Source organism: Mesoplodon densirostris, chromosome 8 (genome assembly GCF_025265405.1).
Source record: "Mesoplodon densirostris isolate mMesDen1 chromosome 8, mMesDen1 primary haplotype, whole genome shotgun sequence".
Classification (NCBI taxonomy): domain Eukaryota; kingdom Metazoa; phylum Chordata; class Mammalia; order Artiodactyla; family Ziphiidae; genus Mesoplodon; species Mesoplodon densirostris.
In genome coordinates this window covers 41486489-41503285 of record NC_082668.1, presented here as the reverse complement: position 1 = coordinate 41503285, position 16797 = coordinate 41486489, and the positions used below count along the sequence as shown (strand labels likewise).

The window sequence follows — 16797 nt, the reverse complement described above, 5'->3', positions numbered from 1 at the left end:
TATTTTGAAAAGACTTGCCACAGCGAATCAGAGGCTCGAATCAGAGGCTCTAAGCTTCTCCATTATTGTCTTTCTCCCAGTAGGGATGTCTAATGCTAAGGGCCTTTTGTTTGTATTGCAATGAATTGAAACTAAGGGATCTGGCTAGTCTAATGTTAGCATCATCTAGGCAAATCATATAGAAGTTAATTTTCTACCCTGTTTGAATTGTTGTTTTCATTGTTTCATTTCTCTAATCTATTTTTATTTCTGCAGAGAGCCTGAAACTTATTTTATTCAATAAGCCTAGCAATTCAAAATGATCTCACTTGCCAGGCACGTCAGTGAAATTTGTCTCTCACCAGGGTGGGATTGGTCCTTCTCTCCCTGCCTTTGTGTACCTGTTTCAAAGTGGTGGGCTCTCTGGATGAGGATGGCCTTCTCCATTTCATGAGTGCTGCTTTTTAGAAAGAGATGCAAGGGCAGCTGTGCTTCTCTCTGAGAACTTCCATGTAAGCTCTGAAGGCCTGTTTATCTTCATTTTAGGAATGGCAAGTCTTTAGAAGAGGTGGAGCCATAATTTCTCAAGGGATCAGAAAAAGACTGCCCCACGGGCCTCACTTCCCACCCTGACCATGGGGTTGACATGTTAGATGTCACACAGTGCCACAGGCCTCAAAACAGGGAGGAGGATGTAACTTTTATATTTCTCTGGCTTCAGATCTAATGCTGGGGCCTTAATTTCCAGGATAAAATATGTAGTCTCTAAAAGTGAATAGGCAGTTTTAAATTTTGAGGCCTAGATTTAGAACATATTCCTGAGGGCTTCTTTTTCCAATTCTTTAACACCTATTCCTGGTATTTAGCACTCTCCACATCAGGGCTAAATATGAATATAATTTAGTCTTCCTTCTCTAGGTATAAACTTATCTGAACCAAACTTTTTTGAACATGGATTTAAGGTTTTGTTACCTTTGATTGTTACTAATCTTGATTCATGGAAGGAACTATTGAGCTTGCAAGGTTTGATTTCTCAGAAGCAGTCATGTTCTTAATGAATTTAATTAAAGGCTCTCAACTTTGTTGTGTATGATGACAATTTTCTCCTCTATTAGGGGGAAAACCAAGTTTATGACACAGATTTTCTTTATTCACAGCAAAAGATTGAGATATGAAGTATGGTTCTTATTTACTCTATTTATTGTAGCTGGTTCTTTTCTAACCCTCTGAGGTGCAAAAAAAGCCATTGGATTTATTATATCATGCTTCACAAAGGTAAATTGGTCATGATTAAAAGTTTAGATATGTGAAATAAAATTGTGACTGAAGCAAAACAAATGAGAGGTAAACTACACATAATTTAATACTTTCTCTTCCCCCATATGCTGCAAATCATCTGTACTGTTTTATAGTTCAGATGAGCTTCTTTATGAATCACATGAGATGGCTGGGAAAAAAAAGTCTGACATTTCAGAAAGTTCCATGATTCTAACATATTAGAAATTCCTTACCCTAAAACTGGTATAAATATAAAACTGATAAAAATAAAACATATGTTATAGTGATATTTTTGCTGCACTTTCCATTGTTTACCTCAGCAGGTGATTTTGAGTAAGGCTGGAAATCATTTTCTGAGATTCCTTTTTCCAACAGGAAAAGTAATACACTAGTTTGCAGCTCAATCATTATCCTACCGAGTAATTTTGCTCGAAGTCCTGCCCTAACAGTGTGCATATACTTGATCATATATGAATGTTTGAGTGAGTATATAAAAGTGGTAGAAGACAGTCTATTTTCAGTTAGATTACCCTATAGTGTTATGCAGGGATGATATTTAAAATACGTAAAATTAGTAAAGCATAAGCACCAACAAATGAGAATGGAAGTCTTTGAAAAGAGTTGGGTCCTTCAGTTTCTTTCTTAGCCAGGCATTAACCCTTTAGTTCCTGAAATGTGGAAGGTCTAGGGAATCCTGAGAGAAAGGGCTGGTACAAGGATGGGGATCACGGTGGAATTCAACTCAGAGATGCAGCTGTTGACCAACTTGTATTTGATCAATGGGTCTCTGTACCTGTGTGTACCAGCTGAACGTTATTAGCCTTGTAAATACATAATTAAAAAGCAGTGAGGGTGTGAGGGCCCTAAAATATAAGGAATGTAAGTGCTATATTTTATTGAAATTTAGGAGCAAAATGTCGTATGTATTTTAAAGTTGCTGAAATAATATGTTCAATAAAATAATTATGAACCTTAAAATATCAGGGTAATTTGGAAGCTTTTTATGCTTTCGACCCAAAAGACATACTATATTTATATTGATTTTATGAAATCTAAAGACTTTAGTTCTGATTTTATAAAATCTAAAGACTTAAGAATAAATTTAGACCATTTCCCTGAATTTATCCATGAATCTGACGACCGTGGCCATTGTCTTCCACAGTTAGTGACCATAGTGAGACCTGAAGCTAGGACTCAGACTTGATCTCTTTCCTTTATACATCAGGACTTCTCCCTTTCCCTCATAGCAGCATGGAAACCGGCAGGAGTGAGGTCGATGGCTTTTTCAAACAAAACAAAAGGGATATGAGAAGCTGAGTATCCTGGCAGTCAGTAGGCATTTATTGAGCACCTAAAAGATGTTTTTTGTAGAGATGCAAAACAAAAACAAAACAACCTTCCTTCATTAAATATGCAGAATAGTAGGAATATGTAGCCATACTAACCGGGTTTGGATCCCAACTCTTCTCCCTACCTGTTCTGAGGTCTTAAGCAAGTTACTTCTTGTGCCTCAGTTTCCCGGCGTAGGATAATAATACCTACCTCGTTGTCTTATGAGGATGAAAGTAATATACATGTAGAGCACATAGGAAGTACTTGACACATAGTAAAGCTTGCTATTACTATTGATCATGGTTTTATGCACTCTGCTAGACATCAGTAAGGCACGCCCAGGACTCTGGCTGGATACAGAAACAGGCACGCCAGACAGAATAGATAAGCCTCACCATGGAGCTCAAATAAGTGCCAAGAAGCAGGGTAATGGAGCAAAGGGAAAGTGTCCAGAGCCACCTTCTAAGAAAGTACGGGCTGTGAATTGCTTACGAAGAGGAGAGGAGACAATTCACATGTCAGGTATGGTGTGAGCAAAAGAGTGGAAAGCAAGAATGACTATGATGTGGTCAGGAATCCATGGAATTGCTGGGCTGGATCGGGAGGTGTTGCTATTGGGTGTTAAATAATGAGTTTAGCGGTAGGAGGTGGTGGAAAATCTTGGAAAGTTGTCAAAATCCTCGAGAATTCCTCTAAGTGCGTGATATGCTCTCTGGACTCAACTTCTTTTCAGCTTGTAAGGCCCACAGGAAGTGCTCTTCAGAATAAATTGGGAGGAGGGAGAACTATGCAAAATACCCCGCACTTAGCACTAAATCAGTATTAATTCCTTTTTCCCTTCAGAGACTGAAAGGTTACTTTAATAAAGGGGAGGGATTAAATTAACGTAGATGTTTAACTCGTGTACAGATAACCATTCTAATTTATCCATCTGAAATCTTCTGGCTGAAGCGTTTGCGTTTAGAGTTTCCCTTAATCATCCGCGTCGCCCGGGCCGCAGCAACCGACAGGCAAAGACGGGAGAAAAGGCGAGAGGTAAAAGAGCGCTCCACGCATGCGTTAGAAGCCGCCCCAACTACCCCGCGGCGTCTTTTCTTGGAACAAAACTAGCGCGGAGCCGCGGAGCTCCGCAGTTTGCGTAGACTCGAATTTCCTATTGCTCTCACGGCCCGTGTGGAATCCACGAATGGTGCAGTTCCGCTACGCAAATTGCGTTATTCGAAGTGAATGGCTGGGTGGTGAGTGTACGCCCAGAGCGTAACAGCCATAGGCGGACGAGGTGCGACTGCGCAAGGACCTGAGTGGGCCGTGTACGCCGCTAGCGTAGCGTGGTGTCTGACGCTCAGGTCTCCGCGACGCAGTTGGCGCAGCCGGCTTTGGTGAATACACGATTTAGTGCAGCCGGGGTTTGGTACCGAGCGGAGAGGAGATGCACACGGCACTCGAGTGTGAGGTAACTATAAAACCCCGATTTGTTTACATTCCCTCCCCCAGAACCGGCCCCATGCGCGGCGGAGACTGCGAGTCCCGGGACAGCGGGGTGGGGGTAGAAAGGGAGACAAGGACTGGGGAGTCGGGGCTGAGTCCCTCGGGGACCCGGGCGTTGGGCTTCTCGCAGCTGCTGCTGTCGTTGGCGGCGGCGGCGGCGGCGGCGAGCCGGGCAGAGCGCGCGGAAGGCTGCGCGTGGGGTGCCGCAGCTTCTCGTGTGCGCTCTGGGCTGCCGCGGGATTAGCGGCCGGGCAGCCTCCGCCCCGCGTGCGGGACCCGCGCCCAACTTAGCCCCCTGCCGAGGCTGGGGGCCGCGCGGAGAGTGGGGCAGTGACCACTGGGCAGAAGGTGGCGGTTGGGGGGCTGCGCGCGGGCGGCCTGGGGGCCGAGCGTGGCATAGCCGCCGGAGGCGGGGACGCGGTGGCCCGAGGGTGGGAGTATCCGCAGTCCGGTCTCGGCGGCGAACACCCCCTGTTCTTCCTCTCGCGTGGTCCTCTCCGGTGTATCACGGTGACCCCGGAATGGAGCCTGGGCGCCGCTGTTCCGGCCCCGGGAGGCTAACGGACGGTGGCGCCTGTGCTCCTACCGCGGGAGGCTTCGTGGGAGCTTGCTTTCTCCCCGACCAACCGAAAAGCCGAGGCGGGTCGCGGGTTAGTTAACATTGAAACCAGCTGGGGTCCCTGGAGCTGAGGGCTCGGGTTGGGCTGGGGCTGGGTCGGAGGGGGAGTTCGTGTGGGCCGGGAGGTGGCGCGGCAGCCCAGGCTTTGTTCCTGAAAGCTCTTTGGCGGAGAGCGATGGTGGGCCCTGCTGCGGCAGTACGTCGGGGAACCTTCGCGGCCCCCTCCCCGGGTCTCGGGATCTGCTCAACTACTTGCTTCTCCCTTGGGACCCCTGAGTGCCCAGGCTAAGAAGGGGGCCCGGTGAGGGCGCAGGCGACGTGACGTCTTCCTGTGGCTTCTGTAAAGAACTGTTCACGTGGGAGCCTGTCCACATGGGCTGTCTTTATGAGCTGGGCAGGAGGAAGAAGCAGGATCCGCAGCCCTCAGTTGGAAGGGTCCTTCACTCAAGTCCCTGTTTTAAGTAATAAAGAGTGACATTAAAGCACATAATTTAAAAAGAAGATGGTAGGTTATACTGGTTTTTTTTTTTTTTTTTAACTTTCATTTAACGTCTTTTACGCTGTTCAGTTCTCTAGTTTTACCTTGGAACTGAGTCATTCTTGGAGCAAAACAAGCATGTGACAAGTTTGCATTTCATTTGTGTGGGCTTTTTTTTTTTTTGGATGGGTATCTAAATTCTACATAATTAAGAACAAGGAAGTAATATATGGGAAAAGCTGGAGATTTAGTTGATTGTAGTAATGCAGTTGAAAGCCTTAAGTCAAGACTTGTGTACTGTTTTTTGTTAAGACTTACAATTCTACAAATTTTAAGTATCTTGAGGTAGTCTCTTGCTCTAGACTTTGGGGTCCACACCAGACATCTTACATCCCTACATGTGCTGAGTACTCCCATAGAGAGAAATAGGTAGTATCAACGATGAGTGATTTGAAGAAAAGAAAATAATAATGTACTGGAGGGACTTTTAAACTTTTTTTGTATGATGAAACTCTGAATGATGAGTTTAAATGTATGGAATACATAGGATTACAAGAGAAACCAGTTGTATTGAAATATAATTACCAAAATGTTAAATATTTATGATGAAGTAGTTCATGCTTTAGTAAAGCATTAAATATCAAGAGTAGTGGCAGGTCTAGTGACTAATTTCAAACTAGTGAGGACTGTAAATGATCTTTATAGGATTTAATTTGAATGATTTATATTAATAGTGTCAGGTGCTGCATATTACCGTGCTTTTTGCCTACATTTATAACTGAAGGGATAACTAAATTTCAGAGATCAATTACAATTAGATATGTCTGTCTTCCGTATCCAAATTCACAAACCTGAATTCTTTACACAGCCCCCTGGTTAAGAACCCCTGTGTAAGAATGACTTTGTGCTACTTTAAAAGAAGTGGTTAACTATGAGGTGACATCGATAATATATTGCGTGATAACCTTTACTTTAACCTTTACTTATTCTTCATGTTAATTTGTATTCTACTAACAGATAGCTTAAAAGCCAACACAGTTCTTCCCCTTTTTTGAGCACTTGATTTGAAGTACTTGTAGGAGGCCTCAAGTCTGGTATGCAGGTACTAGTCTAGGGGGTGTTTTTGTTTGTTTTTAAACAGATTTATGGAGAATACAGGGTATAGGTATTATAACAAGGGAAATTATTCAACAACAGGAATGATCATTTGCTTTTAATTAAAGCGAATTTACGTTGTTACTATTCTATTCCCCACCTCTCCCCCACTTCCTCTACCCCCAGTTTTGGCCGTTATTGGAAAGAATGTACAGCTTTGGAGTGAGACTTAAGGTTCAAAACTGACCCATTATTAACTAGTTTGGTTATCTTGAGCAAGTTGCTTTATCTTAATCTTTTATCTGTGAACTTGAAGTACTAGAAAAACCTACCTCATGGGTTTAGTGTGACCTTGAAATGACATAATGAACTAAAGGGCTACAGATAATTCATTTTACTTTCTTTGTGCATACAGACTTTTCAGTTCTTCATTAGCGGTTGAAGGACTACTTTCTGTCTTGATTCCAGAATGAGGTTTAATGGTCTCTACTGGGCCATTGCAGGGATACAGTTATTGTTGTTGTTATTCATATGTAATAATCTATAGAATTTTTTCTGCTTTTGCATTTTCTAACTTATAATTACATACATATATCTTGTTTTCCCTGCCAGACTAAATTCCTTGAGGGACGTACACTCCACAGCTTTTTGTGACATAATGCTCGTGACACCTTATTCAGTGAATGTGCAAAGCTTGGTTGTCAAGCTCTTTAATCGAGTTAAAAATGTTAAATGAGTGATACAAAATTTAAATTCAGTATTAACCCAAGGAAATATTAATACTTTGGATTTTGATATGTCAGCCCTTGTCTGTGTAGTGGCTACCTCAATAATGGAAATGCTCATTTTTAAAAATTTTTATATCAAAAGGACTTTATCATGAGTGCATTTTAAACATATTCATAAGATGCAAAAGAAAGTACACAGTAGGAAATGAAAAAGAAGTGCAGGTAATCAAAACAGAAAGCTAGTTTTTTCTTTTATAACAGGTTTTATAACCCTATAAAGTCATTTTTCATTATAAGTGTAATTCTCATTAAAAATATACTAACTTTAGCTTCAAGTTTACAAGTTAGAAGTGTCCCAACAGTTTGATGCTGCCCCCTAGTGTTTGATTCCCCGTGAAGTTTTCATGCGCTTACCTTCATCTTCACCTTTTCCTAAAACAAGACTATTTAAGTTACAATTAGATTCCTTAGTGCTGTTTATCTAGTCTACCTGAGATTTCCTCCAGCTGGTTAGTGTTACTAATAAGAGTCATTTTGAACTGGTTAACTTTGATTGCTTTTAACCCTAGTTTTCTGAATGGGGGTGAGTTTGGGTGGAGGTGAACACTATAAGGCCAAGTTTCCTTGCAAGTTATGTTGGGGGGGGTGGTTCAAACAGGAAGAGGGCTATATATTAAATGTGTATCTTTGAGGTTAGCTTTGCATATGAATAGCAGCAATTACTTCAGTCTGGGCTGCTTCTGGCTTAATTTAGTCCCATATAACTTTGTGTTGCCTCCACTGTACTGAAAAAATTGTTAAAATCACGTGGTGAGCTTTTTTTTTAAGTTCAAGTGTTTTGGAACTTTAATTTTTATAGAATGATTTTTGAAAAATAGAGCCTCAAGGACCTGTAATAACCACAAGATTTCCCGTAGTCATTTATGTAAACTCAAGATTTCAAATTATATCAGTTATCAATATTCCAAACTACTTTTTTCATTTTCATTATTTTCTTTTTTTTTCATTATTTTCTAATTATAAGTTTTGTGACTAGACCACACAATGACTTTTAGGTTTTTCCAAAATAAGCAAATATATTTTTGACAAATATTTACTACAATTAGAATATTCAAAAGTGTGGTCAGTAGGTATGAAGGCAATTTTCAACTGAAATTGTAAAGCTTTAAATAACAATAGCATTATTGAAATTATTTCCAACTGCTTAAGAGACCACAATTCTAATGTTCAGAACACAATAATTTATTGTCATAGCACATCATAAAACAATAGTGTCAGATTCTATTATCAGAACATAAGGTTTTCTTTTTTTGTTGTTGCCAGATATAAGAATTGGATATTTAATAGACTTTTAATGTTAAAAGCTGTTATTAGAATGGCGTGGTGTTTACAGGTTTGTAAGTATAGGGATAAAATCTAAAATCTTTTTCAAGTAGTGTTTCAATTATTTTCATTAGGAATTAGTGGTAGATGATTTTGTAATTTTATAGTTTATATTTACCCATTATATTGTATATTTTACTGCTGAAAGAGGAGGTATCAGGTAATTGTCCTTGCATTAACATTTCTAACAAACGGTGTTTACCCTTAATGTGTACACAGTTTTGGGGGACCATCCATCCCATTCAGAAAAGAGGTTTTTGGAGATTAGAAAAATGAATCAGAATGTTGTCGGAAATATCTTTATCTTATTAATATAAGATTATGTGCTTTCATAGGACCCAGAAGTATTGTTATTAGAGTTATTGTGAAGTACTGTGTGAAAGAGTTATTTTTTTTTTTTTTTTTTTTTTTTTTTTTTTTTTTTTGCGGTATGCGGGCCTCTCACTGTCGTGGCCTCCCCCGTTGCGGAGCACAGGCTCCGGATGCGCAGGCCCAGCGGCCATGGCTCACGGGCCCAGCCGCTCCGCGGCATATGGGATCCTCCCAGACCGGGGCACGAACCCGTATCCCCTGCATCGGCAGGCGGACTCTCAACCACTTGCGCCACCAGGGAGGCCCGAAAGAGTTATTTTTAATGCTCTAGTAAGTATCGAAGACTTGTCAGTAAGTGATCACTTGAGTTTTTGCATTTGTTTTCATTTATATAGAAGCAGAAAATTAAATCGTTTTCAGTTGTAGTAACAAGGTCACAAATGCATATATCCCACTGCCCTGTTGCTTTAATGTCTGTAAATAAATCATTTCAGATGTGCCTTCGTGCCTCTAAACTTTTTTCTGAATTCACTTTATATATGCAGTGAATGTTTGAGTTTTACAGTAGTGGTTTCCCCTATAGTTGTCTGTTGAATCGGTAAGTTTTAAAAAATGTATAGATTAAGTCAGGGGTCAGCAAGCTATGGCCATGGGCCAAATCAGTCTGCTTTTCTAAATTAAGTATTGATGGAACACAGCTTCCTTGTACATTTATATATATTGTATATTGCTGCTTTGTACCATAATGGCAGAATTGAGTAACTACTGCCTGCAAAACCTAAAATATTAAATGTCTGACCCTTTTAAGTCAGCCAACTCCTGGATCCAGTTCTTCATATTCTGTCGTTATTTGATGTGTTGCTGCTTTTAAAATACTTACATTTTCCTACTACCTATGTGAGTAAGATACTTTAGTAGAAAAGCATTCAAATCTAAATGAATGGATAATAATGTGAGTTCTCAGGTATTCTTCACCTAAATAGTGTAGAAGCTTTTCCTCCCTCCCCCTTTCCATTTTCCTCTGTAGGAGGAATAGCACCTTTATTTATGATGCTTTGATTTGGAATGTGGCCTTCAACCTTGAGCTACTACTTAACTCTATCACTGTCACAGTTTACCTTCTCTAATTTAAAAGGTGACTGTGTCTTCCTTGTACCTCCTTCAGAGCAGAAAATGTTTCATATTTTTATGCCTTCTCCCTGCCCCTTCCTCCTGTTCCCTTTCCTCCTTTTTCCTCTCCTCCCACTCCCCTCATAAAGCAATTCATGATTGCATGTTTACAGGCCTGTGAAAAAGTGTTTTGGTGTAATTCTTCTTAGTGCACCTTTGCTGAAGGTGAATCATTACTTTATTCTGTTTACATGTGGAGAAGTATACTTTGTGCTATGTTGTAGAAGAGCATAGCCTCTTGATGAAGGGGGCTATGGAAAGATTGATTTATGTACCTTATCAAGATATGTAGAATAAAATATGATTTAGTATTACATTGTAAATCAATGAGATCAGTAAAACTATATTAGAAAAATATTTTATGTAATTATAATGTAATATTTAGCTATTACATTATTGTATATACTTACAGAGAACAATTAGGTATTATGTATTGTATATAATATATATCATAAAGCAACAGATCATGTTTTCTTTTCCCATGGACCTTTTTTAATGTAGAATTTCAGCTGACTTCGTAACTTGTTAATGTTTAGAACATATATTTTAAGATTTTTGTTTTAAATTAGCATACTCTAGTTTTTAAAATAAAGTGAATAATTTGATATATATAACCAGTGTAAATAAAAAGTTTATTTTCAAGAAAATAATCCATTTTAAAAACTGAAGAAGGAAACCAAGTAGCTACAAATCAAATCACTGAAAATTTTAAGAAAGTGTTGTTTAAGTTCACTGTAAATACAGTATTATATAATACATTATGTAATTTATGATTTATAAAAAATGTTAAAGCTCTTCCCCTGAAGATTTCTGCCTAAACACAAGTACTTGAAAGTTTTACTGAGGCTAAAACGTAAACTTTTTTAGTTAACAGATACAAAACTATTGTTTGTTAGTTCAGTGGATGTTTTATTCTCCCTAAAAAAGAAATGGATGTTAGGGGTCATGTTAATTTTAATTATTGCTTTTTTTTCAAAGAAGAAAATATATATTAAATATAGGGAGAAAAAACTTATTAAATTTAGAAGTTATAAAGAAATTGCAAAAGATGTTCACGGGTTTCAGTGCATGTACATGAAAATGTCTATACGTGAAAGGGAAAACATTGTAATCAAAGTAAAAAGGCATTAGGCAGAATTGAAGATGTTTTCTGCGGAAAATATGACCAAGCCATGTTATGTAAAAGCACATGCATGTTTATAAAAATATTGAGACACCAGGAATAATTTGAAAATAATAATAAATAATAATAATATTAATAATTAATAATACCAACTATTAATGAGAATACTATGACCGTACTACTGGGGGCAGTATAACCAAACTTAATTTCTCTATAAAACAATTTGGAAGTATGTAACAAGACCTGAAAAGTATTCAAACTTTTGTGGTCTTTCCCCACATCTTGGACTTATCCAAGCCAGTAACTAAAAATAATAGCACAAATTGAAATTTAAATGATTACATATTGTGATGAAAACCCTGTAAACAAATGCTTGTGAAAATCTTGAAACTGTAATTCATTTTCTTCCACATGTGACATAATGTGATTTGGTTCAACAGAAACTTTTTTTAAGATTTATAATTGCTGACTTTTATTTTTAGTTTTTTCAAAGTTATGCATGAATACAGTTTAAAGAATTAAATAGTTCTGTGAAGTTTTTAGGGCGAAGAAAAATCAGTCTCCTGCCTGGCTTCTTTTACATTCTGCCTAGAGAGATAAGGAACTCCTTTAGTTTCTTAATTATTTTGCTTTTTACTGCCATGTCTCCAACATGTTCATAACTTGCTGATTTTCAGTTTTAGTCATTGTCTGCTTCAGATTTAGCACTCTTTCCACCTCTCCATGTACTCATTTCCTATACCCCAGTTTTTCAGTACAATTGTATTGAATAATTTTGGTTTAGAACAGTATTTAGTGTTATATTTTTATGACTGTGAATGTTATTTACAATTGAGTCATTGTAATAAACTGTTACTTTTCCTGCACAACTCCCCCCCCCCGGCATTAATAACTTTTTTCTTTTTCAATGTATCTGTATATTACAAAATCTACTGCAGTCTGTGTTTCTGAGTGTGATTCTATTAAGAAAGAGAATGTGCCTTAAGAAGACTATGTTTATATAATTTATGTAGTTTTCTTTATGTTGGACAAGGTTGAACTTGATAATAAAGATGGATTGATACTTGATAATGAATTGGTTGTTTGCTAGTAAAAATTAAATAGCTTTGACACTTGAACTATACTTTTGTAAGATTCTGCAGAGTGGCAGAACTGAATCATTTAACTTTGTTCAAATAACTATAAGGACAGCTAAAATTAAACAGATAGAAATCTTCCCTGGTGGGGAAGAAGTAGTCTGTGTTGTTAGCAGCATCAAAAAAATGTTAATGTTATGAAAATATTGCCCTGGGGGCTTCCCTGGTGGTCCAGTGGTTAAGACTCCAAGCTTCCAATGCAAGGGGCGCAGGTTCCATCCATGGTCAGGGAGCTAAGATCCCACAAGCTGTGCTGTGTGGCCAAAAAAAATTGCCCTGGACATTTCTGTGATTTTTTTTTTTCCCTAACCTTATGGAAAGGAGAGATCATTTTAGCTGGCAGTGCTTATGAATGGCAAGCTGGTACAAAATCAGGGTCATGTAACAGTGACAAGATGCTGAAAAAGGAAAACAAAGTAAGAGTGAAGATGAATGGAGTAATAAAGATTTAAGGCAGTGGCAGTAACGATTCTTAGAATGAAGGTAACTGAGGGGTGATGAGTTGAAAGAGAATACAGCTCTGGAAGTCGAAGGGAGAAGGCATGTGTGTCTAATTCAGGTCCTAAGGTTAGTGATCTGTCTTTTAAGTCCTCTTGGTGATTATATGTAGTGTAGGTTTACATGCATTTGTAGTGGAAAGAAGTTGAAGCTTATTTATTGAAAGGGTAACTAAAATTGTAAACATTTTAGTAGCTTCAAAAGGCCTCACAATATTTTGTGACTGATAGAGGTATCCCACCTCATGCATTTACTAATCTCAGATGTTCTTTGTATTCACAAGCAGCAAAACAGACATAGGAATATCATATGTGGCTTTCTACAGTATGGTTCCAGACTCCTTGTAATGAAAGCTTGAAAAGCAGAGACTTCAGATAATTTTTTTTGAATTTTATTTATTTTTTTATACAGCAAGTTCTTATTAGTTATCCATTTTATACATATCAGTGTATACTTGTCAATCCCAATCTCCCAATTCATCCCACCACCACCACCACCACCTGCCACTTTCCCCCCTTGGTGTCCATACGTTTGTTCTCTACATCTGTATCTCTATTTCTGCCCTGCAAACTGGTTCATCTGTACCATTTTTCTAGGTTCCACATATATGCATTAATATATGATATTTGTTTTTCTGACATACTTCACTCTGTATGACAGTCTCTAGATCCATCCACATCTCTACAAATGACCCAATTTCATTCCTTTTTATGGCTGAGTAATATTCCATTGTATATATGTACCACATCTGCTTTATCCATTCATCTGTCAATGGGCGCTTAGGTTTCTTCCATGACCTGGCTATTGTAAGTAGTGCTGCAATGAACATTGGGGTGCATGTGTCTTTTTGAATTATTGTTTTCTCTGAGTATATGCCCAGTAGTGGGATAGCTGGGTCATATGGTAATTCTATTTTTAGTTATTTTAAGGAACCTCCATACTGTTCTCCATAGTGCCTGTATCAATTTACATTCCCAACAACAGTGCAAGAGGGTTCCCTTTTCTCCACACCCTCTCCAGCATTTGTTGTTTGTAGATTTTCTGATGATGCCCATTCTAACTGGTGTGAGGTGATACCTCATTGTACTTTTGATTTGCATTTCTCTAATAATTAGTGATGTTGAGCAGCTTTTCATGTGCTTCTTGGCCATCCATATGTCTTTGGAGAGATGTCTATTTAGGTCTTGTGCCCATTTTTTGATTGGGTGTTTTGGGTTTTTTTGTGTGGTATGCGGGCCTCTCACTGATGTGGCCTCTCCGGTTGCGGAGCACAGGCTCCAGACGCACAGGCTCAGGAGCCATAGCTCATGGGGCCAGCCACTCCGCGGCATATGGAATCTTCCCGGACCGGGGCACGAACCCATGTCTTCTGCATCGGCAGGCGGACTCTCAACCACTGCGCCACCAGGAGAGCCTGTTTGTTTTTTTAATAAGCTGCATGAGCTGTTTATATATTTTGGAGATTAATCCTTCGTTGATTCGTTTGCAAATATTTTCTTCCATTCTGAGGGTTGTCTTTTTGTCTTGTTTGCAGTTTCCTTTGCTTGGCAAAAGCTTTTAAGTTTCATTCACAGTTTCAATTTCAGTGCTCGTGTCTGGTCTGTATATATTTTCTGTTTCTTCATGGTTCAGTCTCGGGAGGTTGTGCTTTTCTAAGAATTTGTCCATTTCTTCCAGGTTGTCCATTTTATTGGGATATAGTTGCTTGTAGTAACCTCTCATGATCCGTTGTTTTTCTGCAGTGTCAGTTGTTACTTCTCCTTTTTCATTTCTAATTCTATTGATTTCAGTATTCTCCCTTTTTTTCTTAATGAGTCTGGCTAGTGGTTTATCAATTTTGTTTATCCTCTTAAAGAACCAGCTTTTAATTTTATTGATCTTAGCTATTGTTTCCTTCATTTCTTTTTCATTTATTTCTGATCTGATCTTTATGATTTCTTTCCTTCTGCTAACTTTGGTTTTTGGTTTTTTTTTTCTTTCTCTAATTGCTTTAGGTGTAAAGTTAGGTTGTTTATTTGAGATGTTTATTGTTTCTTGATGTAGGATTCTAGTGCTATAAACTTCCCTCTTAGAACTGCTTTTGCTGCATCCCATAGGTTTTGGTCATTGTGTTTTCATTGTCATTTGTTTCTAGGTATTTTTTGATTTCCTCTATGATTTCTTCAGTGATCTCTTGGTTATTAAGTAGTGTATTGTTTAGCCTTTATGTGTCTGTACTTTTTACAGGTTTTTTCCTGTAATTTATATCTATTCTCATAGCATTGTGGTCAGAAAAGATAATTGATATGACTTCAATTTTCTTAAATTTACCAAGGCTTGATATGTGAGCCAAGATATGATCTATCCTGGAGAATGTTCCATGAGCACTTGAGAAGAAAGTGTATTCTGTTTTTTTTTTTTTTGGATGGAATGTCCTATAAATATCAATTAAGTCCATCTTGTTTAATGTATCATTTAAAGCTTGTGTGTCCTTATTTATTTTCATTTTGGACGATCTGTCCATTGGTGAAAGTGGGGTTTTCAAGTCCCCTACTATGATTGTGTTACTGTCGATTTCCCCTTTTATGGCTGTTAGTTTTTGCCTTAAGTGTTGAGGTGCTCCTGTGTTGGGTGCATAAATATTTACAGTTGTTATATCTTATTCTTGGATTGATCCCTTGATCATTATGTAGTGTGCTTTGTCTCTTGGAATAGTCTTTATTTTAAAGTCTGTTTTAGGAATAAAGACACAGACCTACTTGAGAATGGACTTGAGGATATGGGGAGGGGGAAGGGTAAGCTGTGACAAAGCGAGGGAGAGGCATGGACGTGTATACACTGCCGAACATGGGGTAGATAGATGGTGGGAGGCAGCCGCGTAGCACGGGGGGATCAGCTCGGTGCTTTGTGACCACCTGGAGGGGTGGGATGGGGAGGGTGGGGGGGGACGCGTGAGGGAAGGGATATGGGAACAGATGTATATGTATGGCTGATTCACTTTGTTGTAAAGCAGAAACTAAAAAAATAAATAAAGTCTGTTTTGTCTGATATGAGAATTGCTACTCCAGCTTTCTGTTGATTTCCATTTGCATGGAATATCTTTTTCCATCCCCTCACTTTCAGTCTGTATGTGTCCCTAGGTCTGAAGTGGGTCTCTTGTAGACAGCATATATATATGGGTCTTGTTTTTGTATCCATTCAGCCTTTTGGTCTTTTGGTTGGAGCATTTAATCCATTTACATTTAAGGTAGTTATTGATATGTGTGTTATTGATATGTGTGATCCTATTACCATTTTCTTAATTGTTTTGGGTTTGTTATTGTAGGTCTTTTTCTTGTCTTGTGTTTACTGCCTAGAGAAATTACTTTAGGATTTGTAAAGCTGGTTTGGTGATGTTGAATTTCTCTTAGCATTTGCTGGTCTGTGAAGGTTTTAATTTCTCTATCAAATCTGAATGAGATCCTTGCTGGGTAGAGTATTCTTGGTTGTAGGTTTTTCTCTTTCATCAGTTTAAATATGTCCTGCCACTCCCTTCTGGCTTGCAGAGTTTCTGCTGAAAGATCAGCTGTCAACCTTATGGGGATTCCCTTGTGTGTTATTTGTTGTTTTTCCCTTGCTGCTTTTAATATTTTTTTTTGTATTTAATTTTTGATAGTTTGATTAATATTTGTCTTGGCATGTTTCTCCTTGGATTTATCCTGTATGGGAGTCTCTGTGCTTTCTGGCCTTGATTGACTATTTCCTTTCTTATTTTAGGGAAGTTTTCAACTATGATGTCTTCAGATATTTTCTCAGTCCCTTTCTTTTTCTCTTCTTCTTCTGGAACCCCTATAATTCGAATGTTGGTGCATTTAATGTTGTCCCAGATGTCTCTGAGACTGTCCTCAATTCTTTTCATTCTTTTTTCTTTATTCTGCTCTGCAGTAGTTACTTCCACTATTTTATTTTTCAGGTCATTTATCCGTTCTTCTGCCTCAGTTATTCTGCTATTGATTCCTTCTAGAGAATTTTTCATTTCATTTATCGTGTTGTTCATCACTGTTTGTTTGTTCTTTACTTCTTGTAGGTCCTTGTTAAACGTTTCTTTCATTTTCTCCATTCTGTTTCTAAGATTTTGGATCATCTTTACTATCATTACTCTGAATTCTTTTGCAGGTAGACTCCCTATTTTCTCTTCATTTGTTTTGTCTGGTGGGTTT

General features: G+C 38.4%; 1 protein-coding gene across 7 annotated transcripts in view; it reads left to right on the top strand.

Annotated features, from left to right (window-relative positions):
- The first annotated feature begins 3971 nt into the window (after positions 1 to 3971).
- The window catches only part of SLC39A10 (solute carrier family 39 member 10), a 65830-nt gene continuing 53004 nt past the window's right edge, over positions 3972 to 16797 (top strand). For 2 of the 7 annotated variants that reach the window (XM_060106852.1, XM_060106850.1), the window contains exon 1: positions 3995 to 4042. The gene's annotated coding sequence lies outside the window, so the exon portion shown is untranslated. Of the gene's footprint in view, positions 4043 to 4652; positions 4728 to 4803; positions 5202 to 16797 lie in introns of those variants that run through there. The other 5 variants (XM_060106854.1, XM_060106848.1, XM_060106851.1 and 2 more) reach the window with 4 other exon arrangements.